Below are 19,625 nucleotides of genomic sequence, written 5' to 3' on the forward strand. Positions count from 1 at the left end.
TTCTTTATCCATTCATCTGTTGATGGACACTTAGGTTGCTTCCATGTCCTGGCTATTGTAAATAGAGCTGCAATGAACATTTTGGTACATGACTCTTTTGAATTATGGTTTTCTCAGGGTATATGCCCAGTAGTGGGATTGCTGGGTCATATGGTAGTTCTATTTTTAGTTTTTTAAGGAACGTCCATACTGTTCTCCATAGTGGCTGTATCAATTTACATTCCCACCAACAGTGCAAGAGGGTTCCCTTTTCTCCACACCCTCTCCAGCACTTGTTGTTTGTAGATTTTTTGATGATGGCCATTCTGACTGGTGTGAGATGATATCTCATTGTAGTTTTGATTTGCATTTCTCTAATGATTAATGATGTTGCGCATTCTTTCATGTGTTTGTTGGCAATCTGTATATCTTCTTTGGAGAAATGTCTATTTAGGTTTTCTGCCCATTTTTGGATTGGGTTGTTTGTTTTTTGGATATTGAGCTACATGAGTTGCTTGTATGTTTTGGAGATTAATCCTTTGTCAGTTGCTTCATTTGCAAATATTTTCTCCCATTCTGAGGGTTGTCTTTTCCTGCTTTTAAATCGAGAACACCATCTAGCTTCCTGCTCCCTGGCACCACCTACATTCCAATTTCTTAGCTAGAAAATTCTCTGCTTCCCCACCCCCGTCCCCCATCCCCACCTCCATCCCTTATGCCCCTTGTCTCCAAGTCTTATTATTTCCTCCTTCAAATTGTTTCTCAAGTCTTTAGCTTCTCCTTCCAGTTATATTATTGTACACACATCCTATCACCTCCCCCACACATCAGGGCCACTCTTAGGTATTTAATATGAGACGAGTTTGCCTGCCTAAAATGTCACCTCCATCACGTCACTGCTCTGCTCCACAGCGCACCGCCCCTCCCCACGTTCTGGCCTACGCCCCTGCCCACTTGTACTCCTTATCGCCTCCCTGATGTCAATCAACCCTCTCCTCCAGGACTCCACTCTCTAGCCCACTACACCCTGCTCGCTCTTGATCAGCTCTTTGTTCACACTGTTTCTTTTCCTGAGAAATCGTTCCCCTTCTCCAACCTTTCCAAGTGTTATGGGCTTAATTGTTCCCTCGAAATTCATATGCCGAAGTCCTAACCCCAGAACCTCAGAATCTGACTCTACTTGGAGATTGTGTTTTAAAGGAATAATTAAGTTAAAATGAGGTCATATGGGTGGGGCTAATCCAATATGACTGGTGTCTTCATAAGAAGAGGACAGGAGGACACAGACGTGCACGGAGGGGAGAGCACGTGAGGATGTGAGGAGAAGACAGCCGCCTACAAGCCAAGGAGAGAGGCCTCAGAAGACATCCATTTTGCTGATACCTGGATCTTGGAGTTCCAAGACCTAGTCTCCAGAACTGTGAGGAAATAATATCTGTTGACGATGCCCACCAGTCTCTGGTACTTTGTTACACAGCCCCAGAACTCAGACATCAGTATCACCCACTCACCAAAGGATCCGTCTGAGTCCCACATTCTCTGACTGCTCTTGTCTATCCTGTTCTCCCCTTTCTCTGAATATCATGATGGAACTATTGAGAGTTCAGCTGGGCAAGGAAAGACATGAGGATGTGATAGTGATAAGAAGTAGTGACAGGGACTTCACTGGCGGTCCAGTGGTTAGGACTCCGAGCTTGCTTCCACTGTAGGGGATGCAGGTTTGATCCCTGGTTGGGGAGCTAAGATCCTACATGCTGCACAGCGCAGCCAAAAAAAAAAAAAATGTAGTATCAAATCGATAGTAACAATGGATTACAGGTCCAAGTTGGGTCAAAAATTGTGGGAGTTGGGTGTTCCAAAGATAAGTGGTCATAGTTGGAGATTGGAATGCGCAGTAATGGCAGTCATGACAAGGGGTCACATCCAGTGGTTTGCTCTTCAACTGGCACTTATTAAGTTGCACTTATGATCAATCCCTCAGAGGCTAGTTGTTAACAATTCTCAAATTGTCCCACTTGTTCGGGCACCTCCAAGTTACCACATTCGCCATTCAGTACTTAGTAGCCTCCAGCGGCGCAAGGGAAAGGAGATTTGTCACAGGGCTCGTCGATTCAGGGCTACAAGTTGAGGATGAAGGCTGAAAAACAGAAGATTAGGGGAGCACAGGGGGCTAACTTATACCTACCCCAGTGATAGACACTGGGGATACAACAGAGAAGAAGCAAACCAATGCCCTCAGTGAGCTTACCTACTAGTAGGGGTTGGCAAAGCTCCAGGGGCCACTGGTGACAGTACATCTATTCCCACAGAAAAGTAAAAATAAGGCATGGCACATTTCCAGTCCAGCTCATGAAAGTCTATTTTGAAGTTAGAAATGGGTCAAATAAACCATACGTCTTTCAAATACAGCTCTCTTGCAGTCATAAAAAAAAAAAAAAAACAAAACACTAAGGTAGCCCTTTATGTACTGATAAGAAATGAATTTCAGAAATGTTAAGAAAGAATCCAGGGACACAACAGTATGTATAGTAAGCTTCCATTATGTAAAAATGGGCGAACATACACACACACTTGGACTTACACACACACAAACTTGTGTATTAGAATAATTCTGGAAAGTTATCCAAGAAACAGGCAACACTGATTGACTCTGAAGAGGGGAACTGAAGGACCAGGGTGAGAAGAGAACTTAACTTTTTTTTTAATTGGAGTGTAGTTGACTTACAATGTTGTGTTAGTTTCAGGTGTACAGCAAAGTGATTCAGTTATATGTATACATCTATTCTTTTCCATTATAGTTTATTACAAGATAATGAATATACTTCCCTGTGCTATACAGTAGGACCTTGTTGTTTATTTATTTTATATATACAAGTCTGGATCTGCTAATCCCAAACCCCTAATTTATCCCCCCACCCCAGCTATCCCCTTTGGTAACCATAAGTTTGTTCTCTATGTCTGAGTTTGTTTCCATTTTGTAAATAAGTTCATTTGTATCATACTTTAGATTCCATATACGTGATTATCATATGATATTTGTCTTTCTCTGTCTGACTTACTTCACTTAGTATGATAATCTTTAGGTCCATCCATGTTGCTGCAAATGGCATTATTTCTTTCTTTTTTATGGCTGAGTTATATATATATATATATATATATATATATATATATATATATATATATATATATACACCTCATCTTCTTTATCCATTTATCTGTTGATGGACATTTAGGTTGCTTCCATGTCTTGGCTATTGTAAATAGTGCTGCAATGAACACTGGATGTATATATCTTTTCGAATTATGGTTTTCTCCAGATATATGCCCAGGAGTAGGACTGCTGGATCATATGGTAACTCTATTTTAAGTTTTTTAAGGAACCTCTATACTGTTCTCCATAGAGGTTCCACCAATTCACATTCCCACCAAGACTGTAAGAGGAGAACTTACTTTTATTGTATTTCCTTTTTTACTGTTTGCATTTTTATCACACAGTGTTACTTTTTCAGTTAAAAAAAAATTAATTAATAAAAAGTAAATATCCACACTTGGAAAGAATAAAGTCAATTTAACTTTTCCTCTCATACTGTATTCAAACCAAAGTCCAGATGGATTAAAATTGTTACGTTTTTAAGAATTAATTATATATTGCAATCATCAATGAAATAATTGATTCAAGCAAGAGTTATCAATGGATTTAAAAAGCGAGTAGTGAGAGTTTTTGGGGGGAACAAGAGAGTCACACAGTCTCAAAGCTTCACTCCACAGATTACTTTTTAATTGTGGAAGAAAATTTAACCTGATCTTTGGGTGAGGAAGGATGTTTTCAAGCATAAAAACAAAAGACAAAATCCACCCCCCGACCAACACACATACAAATTAAACAGGTCTGATTGCACACAAATTCAAATTTTCTTTCCCGAAAATTCCACTGTAAGCCTAAGAAAAAGTAATCTTCAAATTTCAAAAAATAACTACTATGAATATGGTAATGAGTTAGTGTATGTATTATATAAAAAACTGACACAAATTGACTTTTAAAAAATAAGATCACAATAGGAAAATGGACAAAGGAAAAAGATATTTCACAGAACATATGATAATAGGAAAAAAAATATTGCCGCATCATTCATCAAAGTCATGCCAAGTGAAACGAGACTGCACTTTTTACTTTTCAAATTAGCCAAAATTTGAAATGGGAGACTACTTAAAGTAACAGGCACTCTCACTGAGGCTGGAGGAAATATAAATCAGTTGAAATGCTCTAAAAAGAATTTAGCCAGTGCACATCAAGAATTGAAAAGCAGTTCATAGGGCTTCCCTGGTGGCGCAGTGGTTAAGAATACGCCTGCCAATGCAGGGAACATGGGTTCGAGCCCTGGTCTGGGAAGATCCCACATGCTGCGGAGCAACTAAACCTGTGCGCCACAACTACTGAGCCCGCGCTCTAGAGCCTGCGCGCCACAACTATTGAGCCCATGTGCCACAACTACTGAAGCCTGCACACCTAGAGCCGGTGCTCCGCAACAAGAGAAGCCACCGCAGTGAGAAGCCCACGCACCGCAACGAAGAGTAACCCCCGGTTGCCGCAACTAGAGAAAGCCTGCGCGCAGCAACGAAGACCCAATGCAGCCAAAGAATAAACAAACAAACAAACAAACAAAAAGTTCATATACATCAACTTAATAATTCCAGCTCTATGACATTAATCTAGATAAATAAGCCAAATGCAAACAAAGCTTTATATCTAAACTGTTCATCACATCATTGTTTATAATAGCAAAAAACTTGAAGGCACTCAAACATCCAGTAATAGGGAAATAGTTAATTACAATACTTCCGTACAATAGATTATCTTGCAGCCAATAAAATCAGGATTTTCTTTTTTTTTTTTTTGGTGAGATAATAATAAGTCAAATAGCAGCAAACAAAACCATACAGTAGGATCCCTATTTGGATTTTTTAAAGAAAACCGTTAAAAAAGAATTGGAAGATTAACAATGATCATCTCTGTGTAGTGAGACTATATGTGATTTTTATGCTCTTATTTATACTCCTTTGACTTTTCTAAACTTTTAATCTATTTTATAATAGGAGAAAATTTTATGTAATAATGGTAATAACAACATAAAAGCTAACGTTTATTGGGCATTTCTTACATGCCAGGCACATTACCTGTATTATCTCATTTATAGATAATCCTGTGTTGGAGGGATTCTCATTACTTCCACTTTACAGATAAAGAGATCAAGCTCAATGTTAGCTCCAGAAATCAAATCAGGCAGTCTCTCTCCAGAGTGCACATGTTTGAAGAATTTTAATTGATGAAGCGAAATGCTCCTGATAATTAAAAATTATGACAATTTTTTTGTAATGAACAGAGAAAAATGTTGACATCAAAATGTTAGCAGTGGTTATCTCTGGGGATGGAATTTGGGATGATTACAATATTTTTATTTATATTTATATTTTTAAAAATAATCATAGATTACTCTGATGATAAAGGAAAATGATAAAAAATATGAAGTATTAATATTATGGGTTAATTCAGAAAACTGACAGCCATGTAGTAGGAACATTTTAATTAGAAAGTATATTTTGAGTTCCAAAAAATTTGAAAATACAGCCCCTTCATAGAGAGGTGGCTGGCTGTGCCATTTTTGACAACCCAATATGCTTATACAGCAAGATAATAGCACTTTTTCAGTACCTACCAAGTACTTCTTTGTGTATACCAAAGTGCTAGCGTAACTATTTTTTATTACTTTCCCTTATCTCTCTTTTTTTAAATTTTGTAAATTTATTTTTTATTGAAGTATAGTTGATGTAAAATATTATGTTAGTTTCTGGTGTACAGCAAAGTGATTCAGGTATATATATATATATATATATATACTTTTTCATATTCTTTTCCATTATGGTTTATTACAGGATATTGACTATAGTTCCCTGGCTAGCACAATATTTTGAACATAGAATTATCTCCATAAATGTCTATTGATGAAAAGTGGCAATACTAAAAGAAATGTTCTGGAAAAAAATTTTATTTTAATTAAGAGGCACAGTAACATAAAGCATCTTATAAGGTGAATTGATTCCTAGCTGAGTCATATTAAGACCTAAAGCTGCACTGCCTATTATTCAGATTCTTTCCAAGGCAATCGGATAAAGAAAGCTTGTGAATATAGAACATCAGAAAGAAGGAAAGCAAGATTCATTCTCAAATCCAAAGTTAGGTCCAAAGACACTTCCTCAGAAAAGTATCTGCTTCCTGCTGTGTTTTCACTGAAGTGTTTGCTGTAATTAAGTATACCCTCTCTTCTCTTTCACTCATTCTCTTCCCTTCCCTACTTCTCAGTCTCAGTCCTCAGGGGACTGTCAGTATCACTCCTTCCTCAGTAAATAGAAGCTTGTACCACTTCTAAATTGACTTCCTGAGTCAGGAAAGCTACTGAGAGAGCTTGGGCACCTCCTAGAGGAAGCTGGCAAGCCTGTCAATCTGGTTTGGTTTGCAGAGAAACACTGCCACCTAGTGCAAGAAAAAGCAACGTTTCCATTCATTTTCTTGAGCTAATGGTGGATAAAATATTTATAGCACAATCTCACTTTTAAGCTGAATCACATTTAAGCTTTCCCAGGAAAATGTCTGAACTTCTTTCTACCTTAAAACATATATTTCAGTGAATTGAAAAAGCACGTGGGACTTCCCTGGTAGACCAGCGGTTAAGAATCCGCCTGCCAATGCAGGGAACACGGGTTCGAGCCCTGGTCCGGGAAGATCCCACATGCCGCGGAGCAACTAAGCCCCTGCGCCACAACTACTGAGCCTGCGCTCTAGACCCCGCGAGCAACAACTACTGAGCCCACGTGCCACAGCTACTGCAGACCACGGGCCTAGAGCCTGTGCTCCACAACAAAGAGAAGCCACCGCAATGAGAAGCTCGCGCACCGCAACAAAGAGTAGCAGCAACGAAGACCCAACACAGCCAAAAATTAAATAAATAAATTTATTTTTTAAAAAAAAGAAAGAAAAAACACGAAATTGGGTACTTCTTTCCTATAGAAATTACCAGAAACCTGAGCTAGACAGGAAAGGGAATGAGGAGAGAATAAAGGTATCTTTAGTTCATGATTAATTTGCCGTTTCCCTCATTATTACTGCTACTTTCCCTTGTTTGTGTACATATTTTGATTCTTTGTCAAAAGCTTCACCTAACCGAGTCCCATGGACTCAAGATTACATATGTGTTCATGTCAGCAAAACTTCCTGATGTGATAGTCTGCTTTGGTAATCTCGTTTTGGGAATATGCTATTAAAAAATGACTTTCAAAATAGAGATGAACTAACACAACATTGTAAAGCAACTGTACTCCAATAAAAATTAATTTAAAAAATAGAGATGAACTGATGATCCAAAACTCAGAGTAAAGACTTAAGATTTATCACAGCCAAATTGGGAATGATAAGCATTATCAGGTGTGACCTGTAGGCCTTGGCAAAGCAAACCTTGGAAAGTTTAGAATAAATATAGAGGATGTGATGGGGATAAAAAAATAAATAAATCCTTTATGGAGAAAAATAATAAAAACAAATTCTAAATATAACAGTAATAATATTAATGGTTCAAATTATCACGTTAAAACAGTTTAGATTAAAAATTTAGCTATATTCTGTTGACAAAAGATAAACCCAAAACATATGGATAAGAGAATAGTGATGATGAATAAAGATATGCCAGACCAAAAAAATCTAAGATAGCCATATTAATTATAGACAAAATAACAATATAGAGGGTAACTAACATTTTGATATAAAATTCAATTTACTAAGAAAACATAATTCTAAACTTGAAGGCATCACATAAAATAGCATCAAAATATATAAACCAATCATTGGAAAACAGGAGATTCTAAAATTAAATGGGACCACAAAAGGCTAAGGGGAGCCAAGCAATCTTGAAGAAGAGCAAACTGGGACATATTTATAAAGGACCTATTGTAAGGCTATAGTAAATAAGACAGTATGGTACTGGCACAAGAATAAACAAATAAACCGATGGAACAGAATAATGAATCAATAAAGAGACCCACCTATATACAGTAATCTAATTTATGAAAAGCTAACACTGGGACAGTTGAATAAAAAAAAAGTCTTGATCCCTACCTCACATCAAATATGAATATCAATTCCAGATCGATTGCAGGTTGAATATGTTTGGTTGAACCACATGAAACTGACGGTTTTGTAGGTTGACTATTGGTAATTTCATATAATGCAACCCAGTAAAACAATAAAGCTTTTGAAATAAAACATAGCAGGATATTTTCATGTATTGAAGTAGGCAGAGATTTATTAAACTGACACATAAAATGTGATAATAGTAAAGAAATAAAATAAGTGAATTAGAAAACCTTTTAGCTAAGAAACTTGTTTCTTAAAAGACACCGTTTAGGGACTTCCCTGGTGGCACAGCAGTTAAGAACCCGCCTGCCAATGCAGGGGACGCGGGTTCGAGCCCTGGTCCAGGAATATCCCACATGCCGCGGAGCAACTAAGCCCGTGTGCCACAACTACTGAGCCTGTGCTCTAGAGTCCACGAGCCACAACTACTGAGCCCGCGTGCCACAACTACTGAAGCCTGCGCACCTAGAGCCCATGCTCCGCAACAGGAGAAGCCACCGCAATGAGAGGCCCGCACACTGCAACAAAGAGTAGCCCCTGCTCGCTGCAACTAGAGACAGCCCATGCACACGCAGCAACAAAGACCTAACACAGCCAAAAATAAATTAATTTAAAAATAATAATAAATAAATAAGATCATTGAATGCTAGTCCAAAACACTTAATAATAAAAAAAAAAGACACCATTTAGTGTGAAGAGGTAAGCCACAGAGTGGGAAAATATATTGAAAATACATGTACTCAACAAAGGACTTATATGTAGATTAGTAAAGACCTCCTATAAAGTGATTTTTTAGAAGCTAGAAAACCCAATGGGCAAAATTATGGACAAGTATTCATTTCACAAGAAGATATCCATCAAATAGTTATCAAGAAAAGGTCAACTAATATGTGGCAACCTGGATGGGGGGCAGTTTGGGGGAGAATGGCTACATGTATATGTATGGCTGAGTTGTTTTGCTGTGCATCTGAAACTATCACAACATTGTTAATCGGCTATGCTCCAATATAAAATAAAAAGTTTTTTTAAAAATTTAAAAGAAAAAAGGTCAACTAAGCCCACAATTCTATACTGCTATATACCCACTAGAATGACAAAAATAAATAAGACACTACCAAGTATGGATAGGATAAGGAAAACCTGGAACCTTCATATACTCCTCGTGGGAGTGTAAAATGGTCCAACCATCTTTGGAAACTGCTTCACAATATGTACTAAAGCTGAAACACTTGTGTACTCTATGACCCAGCAATTCCACCCCTAGGCATGTATTCAACAGCGATGTATACAAATGGTCACCAAAAGACATTCATAAGAATGTTCATGGCCTCATTATTTGTAATAGCCGAAATCATAGTATAAGCCAAATGCCCATCAATAGAGAGAATGTATAAATATATTGTGTTATATTCACACAGTGGAATAATATAAAGCAGTCAGTGAGAATGAGTCGTTCATAACTATTCAAATGAATAGATCTTATAACCATCACGTGGAGTGCAAGAAACAAATAAAATACAAAAATAATATTTCCATATATATAAAGTCCAAAAACTGGTATAAAATCAATCTAGGGTGTTATAAGTCATAGTAGTGGTTATCTGGGGGAGGGGGAAAGACTCAAGGGGACTTCTGAGTCTGGTAAAGGTCTCTTCCTTGATCTGAGTGCTGGTGACAAAAGCATATTCAATTTGTGAGAATTCATGGAGCTTATACACAATTAAGACCTGTGAACTCTGTTGCAAAGAGGCTTTATTCCAATAAAAATTTGCTTAATCAGTCTAACGAACGATGTGCAAGATCTCTATGGAAATGTCTCAAACTCTATTAAAAGACATTAAAGAATATTCAAATAATAGAAGTATATGTCATATTCACAGATAGGGAAAGTCACTATCACAAAATTCAAATTCTCTCCAAGTTTATCTACAGCTTTATTGCAAGCCTGATTTTTAAAAATCCTTAGGGGGTTTTCTGGGAAATGAGAAAAGCTGGATCTAAAATTTTTAGAGAGGAGCATGGGTCTAGAGTAACCAGTACACTCCTGGAGAAGAGGAATAAAGTGGTATAAAGAATTTATTGAGATTTAAATCAGTTAAGGCAATTTGATATTGGCACAGGGATACACAAATTTGCCAGGAGAATAGTATAGAAAGCAGAAACAATCTCAGACATAGATAGAAATTTTATGTTTGCATACCAATAAATGGAACTGGGAAAATGAGTTATTCACATAAAAATGGATACCTACATCATATCATGCTCAAAATTCATTATAGATAGATTAATAACTCAAATGTGAAAAGCAAAACTTTAAAATGTGCAGAAGAAAAGATTAAGAAATATTAAGAAATATCTTTCAGATTAGGGAAGGGCTCCTAGGGATCCCAGCCCTAGGATTCACTAGCTGTGAGATCCTGGGCAAGTTACTCCCTGTTCTTTAGTTTCCACATCTGAAAAGTAAGGATACTTGTAGCACCCACCACATAGAGTTGTTGAGAGGTTTCCATGAGGAATATGCAAAAAGTGTTGAAAACACTGCCCGACACTTATTAAGTGGTATATAGGTTCTTGCTTTTGTCATTATTATTATTTGTTGTTGCTGTAGAAGTAGTTACACTCAGTTACAAGGGACAGGCATTCTCAACTTGGCAGATCTATGCCTAACAAAGTTCAGAAATTTTAGTAACTAAGGGAAGAAAAGGATATTCAATAGTGGCGGTAGCAAAGAAGACGAAAAAGCAACAGAAAAACATAATAAAGAAAGGACAAATTAAGAATTCATGATCCACTCCTATCAAAAGCCAAACATATGTAAATGGATTGAATTACTCTATTCATCATTTCATTTAATCTTTATCTGTGTGCATCCCTGCTACTTACCCCCAAACTGCCCCCACCAAGAATAAGCTCCATGGGGGTGTATTTTTGTCTTCTCTCTGTCTACTTCCACATTCTGAAATGCACAGTGCATCGTGGAAATCCAATAAAAATCATTTGATCAAGGGGACAGAATCTCCAACCTTGATGGTGCAAACATGAACCGGACAATGTGTTCTTTGTCTATTTGGAGGCACATTTTCCGGTAAGATGCTGCAGAAATCAGAAACATAGCAAAACAGAATCTTCTTGGAGGTCCAGTAGACTTTGCAGTAAGTCTTTTATGCTCATCTGTTATAACAAGTAAATATTTATGACTACCTAGAGTGTTTTAAATTGTTCTTTAATTTCACAGTATTTTTACTACATGTTCATAAAACATAGAAAAACTGCAATGTACAAAATTATGACTCACCTGCCCAAACAAATGACATTACACAGATACAACATTTTGTGATTTTGCCACTATAAGGGTGTGTTTTTTCTGCAGTAATTTTACTGTTATACCATGCTTTTTATTAAAAGATTTATTACTGTCATCCTAATTTTATCAGCCAGTTGAACACAGCATTTCCTGCTTTTGCAAGTGACATTTAAAATACTGAAAAACTGATTTTTTAAAAATTCTGTGAACCATAACCCTAAATTTCATTTCTAACTGACCAAATAGTAACATTGCTTTGTCACCTAAAGCCAGTCAGCTTCCATGAGTTTATAAAAACATTATTTTGGGCAAGTCACACAAATGATAGTTCTATGATCTGAAATATCCAGTGTTTGCTAATTCCTCCCCAATAAACTTTAAGGGTTTATAATAGGCACCCAAATCACCATTTGAGAGCTACGTATTAGGAGAAATCAATCAGAATTAGTACAAGGTTGAATAACTAGTGCAGTAGGCCTTTCTTCCCATCCTCTTGACTAGCTGGGCCCCCCTCCCCCTCCCATCAAAACAAGAAGCTGATTTTTGTTTCTGGTTTCATCATATCAGTGTCTGGTTTATAACAAAATTAATCTCTTGTTGCTTCATGGATAGCATCTCTAACAGACATTAACTTTTTGTCAATAGTTTGAAACTTCTAGAAGAAATGAGATCCAGCGAGTGCGAGCACCTCCTCTAACAGAGAGTTTTTTAAGGTAAGTGTTGCTGGTAAACCTTTGGGACAGCAGGGTTTAAGGGCTGACTCTGTGAGAATCCAGTGTCACCAATAGGTGGCGTACCTGGTCAGAAATCCATAGGCTGTGGGGATGTATGGAGGTTACAGACAGCTACAAACGTTGGAAGCAGAAAGTGAAGAGATGCTCATGGTCCAGATAGATTAGCAAATATCAGGAGGTGGGTATTTAATAACTGAGGCACAATACTAACTGAAAATGTAGGCTGTAAGTGAAGGATGGCACCACTAATTGGAGCAGCCCTCCACTTTGAGTGCTACAGGCGCTCTCTCTTGGGCGATGGAGCCCCAGTCTCTGGTCCTCTGGGCCAGCGCTCTCTCCGTCTAGCTGTCGGTGGATTCCAGCCACCTGCCCTTCAGCAGGCAGCCAGCAGATCCCCAGCGTAGCTGAAGGCACAGGCTTGGTGGGGATTCAGGAACTAGGCCCAGCAAGTTCCCGCATCTGGGATACATGAACCTACAGATACCATTACACTGGTTGTTTAAATACCTGGGCAATTCGTCTCCCAGGTCTCCTAAGAGTCCCCTCCCTCATGGATGTAGATTTTGCTAGCTGGGCTCTCTGTACAAAGTTAATAAAAAAGCTAATAGGTGTCCATTCCCTTCCCCTTCCTTCCCCTGCCCTTCATTAGCTGTACCCTGCCCCAGGCAGTCAAATGCCCACCAGGTTTATACTTCAGTCTCCTAAGACTTCAGGTAGCTTGAGCCAGTTCCTCAGAGCATGATCACTTCCAAGTTCACTGAAAAAAATGGAATTTCTGTTGCCTCAAAATTAGACTAGATCCTGAACCATGATCACCTTCTAAATGACCAGCCATCCACTTCTGTGGCATCTCTAAAATATCTCTATGTTCACAGCGTAAAGGGTGTCCTTCCATTATCGTATTCCAACTTTAAGTCCGCTTCCAGTAAAAAGAGGTGATACTGGTTTTAATGAATGATTCTCTGCAATCGGCCCCAAAAAAGATGGAACAGTTATGCATGGGGGCTGCTGACTGTCAATCAATGGATATGCTGTTCCCTGGTTATACTGCCTTGAAGAAAGGGAAATTCCAAACTAAGCCAAATCATGAATATATCCAGAATTTTAAAATACTACAAGCAGGTTTTAAGAGAATGGATGTTGACAAAATAATTCTTGTGGACAAATCATTGAAAGGAAAGTTTCAAGTCTTTTTTAATTTGCTCAGTGGTTCAAGAAAACTTTTATGCAAGTACGATGGAAAAGACTATGACCCTACTGTAGCTGCTAGACAAGGTCAAGATATATCATGAGCATCTTCTCTTGTTGTTAGAGTTTGAACAAACCAGCAGTGCAGCTCCTTGGAGGCCAGTTAGACTCAAATACTAATACAGGTTCTGGCTGGGAGAAAAGATCTTGGCTTAGGCAATGGGTATTATGAAGCAGTGAGATTAATGCCACAGGTCAATGTATTGAAACAGCTGATAAATAGGAGAAGCAAAGGATTTCTGCTTTGGAAAGCTAAGGAACTTTGAACTGATTGCCAGGAGAATGAGGAGGAAGATTGCCCTGTATTGGGAGTGTGGCGTCTCTGTGCCACAGATGAAGCTTTGTGATTCCTAAGGAAGGGGCCCCATGGGAAGGACCAGCAGAGCATGAACAGCCTGGACCAGCAAAGCAGCAACATCTGAATGCTTCGCTCCAAATCGTGCTTAACTGTAAAACACTCTCCTTTATTATACTTAGAGGACTTGCTGGTTTCTTTCCATAAGCAAAAAGCACTTCTTAAAGTGCCCTTTGCAGCAGTGTTATTTCTTTTCCAATTAGTTTGAGTTGGGATCATTTTTCCTTACAACACAGTATTAACATCTAGTAGGTTCACCTCAGAAATGAAGAGGTTGATCTTGGGAGCTCTCCTTTGTGCTCCTGGTAAAGGATGATTTCTGGGGAGGATGTGTTATGAGGTGGAGACTTCATAGAGAAAACCAAAGACTGAATTGAAGTAAGCTACAGTGAAATCTGGTTACAGAACATTTTAATGACTTTTACCACAGTTAATAAGAGGGAAAAAAGAAATCCAATGAAAAATTTTCAGCTCTTACCTCATTTAATCTCTCTGCCCTTTTGAACACCATATATTCCTATCTCATTTGAGAAAAGATTTAGGATAAGGTTAATATTTTTGGAATGTATTATAATAGGTTGATATTTTCTTACTTTTTCAATTACTTTTTTAACAGCTTTATTGAAATATAATTCATATGCTATACAATACCCTTGTTTAAAGTGAAAAATTCAATGGTTTTAGTATATTCACAGAACTGTGCATCCATCACCATAGTCAATTTTAGAAACTTTTCATCACCCCAAAAAGAAACCCACGCGCATTAGCATTCATCCCTATTTAACCCCAAGCCCCCAGCCCTAGGCAACCACCAATCTACTTTATGTCTCTATAGATTTGCCTACTCTGGGTATTTTATATAAATGGAATTATACCATATGTAATATTTTCAGACTGGCTTCTTTCACTTAGGTAATGTTTTTAAGGTTTATCCATATTGCAGCATGTGTCAGTACTTCATTCCTTTTATTGCCAAATAATACTCCATGGTATAAATACACCACATTTTATTTATCCATTTGTCAGTTGATGGATGAAGACAACGTGGGTTGTCTTCACTTTGGGGGTATGATGAATAATGCTGCTATGAACCTTTGTGTACAAGTTGTTGTGTGAATGTGTATTTTCATTTTTCTTTGGTACATACCTAACAGTGAAATTGTTGGGTCATATGGTAACTCTGCATTTAATCTTTCAAGGAACTTTCAGACTGTTTTCCAAGGTGGCTGCACCATCAATTACTTTGTATCTAAAAAGTTTCTCAGTGTTCCAGAGATTTAATCACGCTATCCAATTAATTTTCTCCTTATTTTTCTATGATTTTATATTTTAAATTCACTAGTCGCATATGGACTTCATTCAGTAAATTTGAAGTTTGGATTTTCCTCCAAATTCCTCACCAGTGATTCCAGAATCATTGCTGAGTAATCTTTAATCTCCTCTTTGATATGTATTCTCTTCTTTTATATATCACATTTTTATATTTAATAAATGATAATTCTGAGTTGTTTATGCTGTTCCATTGATCAGTCCAAGTCAATACCACATTATTTTAAAGACTGTAACTTTGTTTTAATAATGCATGTTACTAATCGCTCCTTATCACCCTACATTTTTGGAATATTCTTTGTTTATTATGTCATTTGAACTTCAGAAAATTTGTATTTACTCCTTTGAAAAAAAAAATCCAATGGGATTTTATCACTATTGCATTAGCTCTATAAGTTAATTTGAGATGTTATTATTTTTACAATATTTAAGTCTTCTACCTTGAAACATGCAATTTCTGCAGGAGAAACTTCAGAACAAGTCTTGAGTACTTAGTGACTTGTTTCCTCTATGAACTAAAGGAAAAGGAAGAATCAAAAATGTTTCTGAGATTCGGGGTCTGAGTGACTAAGAGAAGCTTAATATAAGCCGACAGAGTATTGCTAAGGACTATCAAAAAGAAGAGGGAAATTTTTTCAATGTTACTTTGGAGGACAGAAAAACAGTCAATGTCTCAAAATTATGAGGAGATAGATTCGGCCAAACATACTAAACCATTTTACATAGTAGAGCTCTCCAAAAATGAAAAAAAAAAAGCTGCTGTGTGAGAAGGTAAACCCTTCATTTCTGGAGGCATTCAAATGAGGATGGATCACCAAGTATCAAGATGACAGCCCTCCTATTTCTAATAGTCTGTGCTGACTACTTGTTCTCCAAATGGCCATAGTATAATTGAAACAAGGAACTGGAATTTATGAAGAAGAAACGTAAAAGAAGATCAGAGTCAAGGATGGGCTTTGGGTAGTGCTCAAAGGAAGGAGAAAGAAGAGACAAAAGAAGAGAAAGAGAAGATTCGAACAATGAAGTAAACACTAGAGAAAAATCACAGACCCACGGATGATACTGGAGGACCAAGGAAAGGCTGGCTAAGAGTCAAATACAACAGAGAGGCTTAGAAAGTAAAGTAGTAAGCTTTACTTTCTAGTAAAGCTTAGAAAGAGTCACTAGATTCAAAAATAAAGTCATAGGACAGCCTGGCGAGTGAAGGTCCAGTAGATCTATTTGACAATAGAGTCATAGTTGAGTGACACTGTAAAGTCAAGTGAAGGTTTATTTTTTCCTGTAGAAGAGGTTGTGCACATCCGAAGTTCAAAGTCCAGACAATACAGATTTAGAGATAGAAAGTACAATAGACCCTGGCATTTGTAACTTTGATATTCATGGTTCTTACTGTTTGTCAATGACCCCACGATCCAAGGCAAGTAGTAATTTTTAAATGTTGCCAAAGCACACACTGGAATCATGTCTGCTGTGAAAGTGCTGTGCAGGAGTGAGTCACTTTTTTGGAGAGCAAGCCTAGCCAGCTGCCCAACATCTGTATCATATCATGGCTTTGTTATTCTCTACTAATCTCTGAATATGCTGTAACTGTCATGAAGTGGTAGGAACTCTACTTCTTCATAGATCCAGACAAGCTCATGGATAATGTTGCTATTACAGTGATGTACTATGACAAATTACTTTAGTCCAGGTGACGCTTGAACAATGTGGGGTTTAGGGGCACCAACCCTCCTCGAAGTAGAAAATCCTAATATAATTTAAGTGGACCCTCGGCATCCACAGTTCCTCCTCCACAGTTCCGCCCATAGATTCAACCAACCATGGATCGTGTAGTGCTATAGTATTTACTAATGAAAAAGAATCCGCATGTAAGTGGACCCACGCAGTTCAAACCATGTTGTTTAAGGAGCAACTGTACTTTACAAAGCCACTGAAGTGCCTGAAGACATCACCATGATGTTTTGGATATTCTCTCCATTTTCTGGAGGTAATCATACATGAGAGATACTCAGAACAGTGCGATTTTTGAGGCTCTCAGAACACATTTCTTAAAATTATTAAGATTATACTTACTGGAAGAGGTGAGGCCATCACTGTAGAAGAAAGCTCTCTCAGGAAATGGGAAGGGCTGTTTTTTAGCTCAGAGAAGGAAGACTTTGGAAAGAAGAATAAAGGATGTGTCTCAGACTATTTCCCCAGAGAGCAGACATCAGAAAAATTGTATCTGCATGTCCTTTATTGTATCTGCATGTGATCTCAATAAGGAGTATAAGAGAGTGAAGCAGTGAGAAGCTGCACAAGATATGTTACTGAGTTGCTTGATCCCATGGACCTCTTGAGAAGCCATATGACATCGTCTCAGGACTGCCGTCTGGGATGAGAAGGGAGGAAGCATTTATCCAGCAGCTCGCATCCCTCACTAGTCAAAGAACACTCCAGGAAGCATTAGCTCTCCAGCACTTCTGGGTTGTACTTATGAGGATGCCGAGGGGTACCTGCAGGGTCCCAAGCCACAGTGAAAACAGATAAGTCCTAGGATGGGAGGCAGGAGGTGCTGGCAGAATGCTTCCATGTGCAGTTGGTTGGGTGGCTGGAACAAAAGATAAGTGTGGCTGAAAGGATCTGAAGTGGTACATGAGAGGTGCCTGATCCAAGATGTTTGTGGTTTAAGAAGACGTGTGTTGGTGTGAGCAGGATGATAAGAAAACTCAGACCAGGTCCTGGCTCCTCTCAGGACAAAAAGATACCAGGCGCTCTTACAGGAATGAGGATGCTGTGTTAGGAATGAGTATTCGATATAAGTAGGGAAGAGTTGTCAAAACCACTGGTAAAAGCAGACTGAAAGGATGATGGGATAGTGGTAGGGGTCTATCTGATGCCAAGCATTATGAACTTTTAATTCTTTGCATTTTCTCCATGAGTGCCTTCACCCTAAGAGTAGGAACTGAGAAAGCAGACTCTGTGGGTCGGGTGGAGTGGTATGGGGCGTCTAGCAATGGTTGGGTGGGAAGGTCATCAGAGTGGTGGGGAGGGCAGCATGGAAGCAGCTGATCAGAGAATCAAGAGTAGGTACAACAGACAAAGTAAAACCAAGGCCCCAATGTATAGAGGTTTCTGTGACAATAGGAGCAGAGCAGGAGCATGGGAGAAAGAATAAAAAAGGAAGTCGTGGCATCTTGAAGGTGGAACAGAGCCGTACAATGATGACAAAGTCTACAGCACACTCAGTGCTACCAGGTGAAGACATGAGTGTCACTTCATCCTGCAGTGAATTGAGTAATATGGTTGTTGACATCGCCAAGAAGGAGTTGAGAAGGAAAGAAGGAAACTGACATGGTTCCCGAAATTGTCCAGGACAGAATAAACAGTATTAGATGATACTGGTGATGATTTGGAGGTGGCTAAGCCAGTGGTAGTAGAGACCTAGATGATAAAACATAGAAGAAAGCCTGTTGGAAGCGATGGGGTATGACCTCATCATAGAAGAGTTTAAGGAGCCAGCATGTTAATGAACAATCAAAGCAGCTGCTGAAGTTTAAAGACAAAGCAAGATTTGCTTCAATGAAGACTTACACGAGCACTATTTCTCCAGGACGTGTTGGAGAGGTAGGTGTAGATTTTCACTCTTACTTAATGCACTGGGTATCATTTGAATGTGCTAGCAGGAGCCTGCATTGCTCTTGTGATGATAAAAAATGAAAGAAATAAAATTAGTCAAGGACAAAAGTAGGATTCAAGCCCACAGGGAACAAACACTTTTCCACCACCCCCTTGACTCTGCAGCTGAACAGAACAGGCAGTGGAATGGTTTCTTTAGTCTTCCAAACACTTATCTTTGCTAAATCAACTTAAACCATGTGACCCCATTAACACAAAGAGCAAATGGAAGTGAGTGTTTCAGAAAGATGGAGAGATATATAACCTGTGGTAAATGTTTAACATGCCACACACAGAGATCCAGCCATATTTCATCGGCAGCTGTCTTTTTTTTTTTTTTTTTTTGGACTTCAAGTTTCCAGGGAGGAACCCACCCCTACGCCCTCTGTGCCTTCATTCCAACCCCTGACTCGGCAAGAGGTCCTGGAAAGCATCCATGTCATAAAGAGAGATGGTGACAAAGAGTAATGATTATAATAGCTACCATGATTGAATGCCTCCTCTGTGCACAGTTTAGGCTAAATACTCTATGTAGTTTATCCCAGTTAGTCATTAAAATAACTGTGAGCAGATAATATTAACTCTATCTTGAAGACTGGGTGGTACAGAGCTGCTGTAGGGATTCAGCAATGTCCTCAGGGTACCAGGCTCCTTCACGTTCCTGCTCTGCCCTCAGTGATAGGAATTACTCCCCCAATCTGTGTCTGTGTTCAAGCAGGAAGAAGCAGCAGAAGAGGCAGTACCAGCAAACGTACCTTGTATTGGCCAGAACTAGTGTTTCATTCAGGGATCATGTCGATTAGAGACAACAGAGTCCACTTTAGCTTGTTTAAACAC

General features: G+C 38.5%; 1 pseudogene; it reads left to right on the forward strand.

The window, feature by feature from the left end:
* The first annotated feature begins 13,149 nt into the window (after window positions 1–13,149).
* Window positions 13,150–13,713, forward strand: LOC133092913 (microtubule-associated protein RP/EB family member 1-like; annotated as a pseudogene).
* The last annotated feature ends 5,912 nt before the right edge of the window (window positions 13,714–19,625 follow it).

The sequence above is a fragment of the Eubalaena glacialis genome, chromosome 6 (genome assembly GCF_028564815.1).
Source record: "Eubalaena glacialis isolate mEubGla1 chromosome 6, mEubGla1.1.hap2.+ XY, whole genome shotgun sequence".
In the NCBI taxonomy this organism is placed as follows: Eukaryota; Metazoa; Chordata; class Mammalia; order Artiodactyla; family Balaenidae; genus Eubalaena; species Eubalaena glacialis.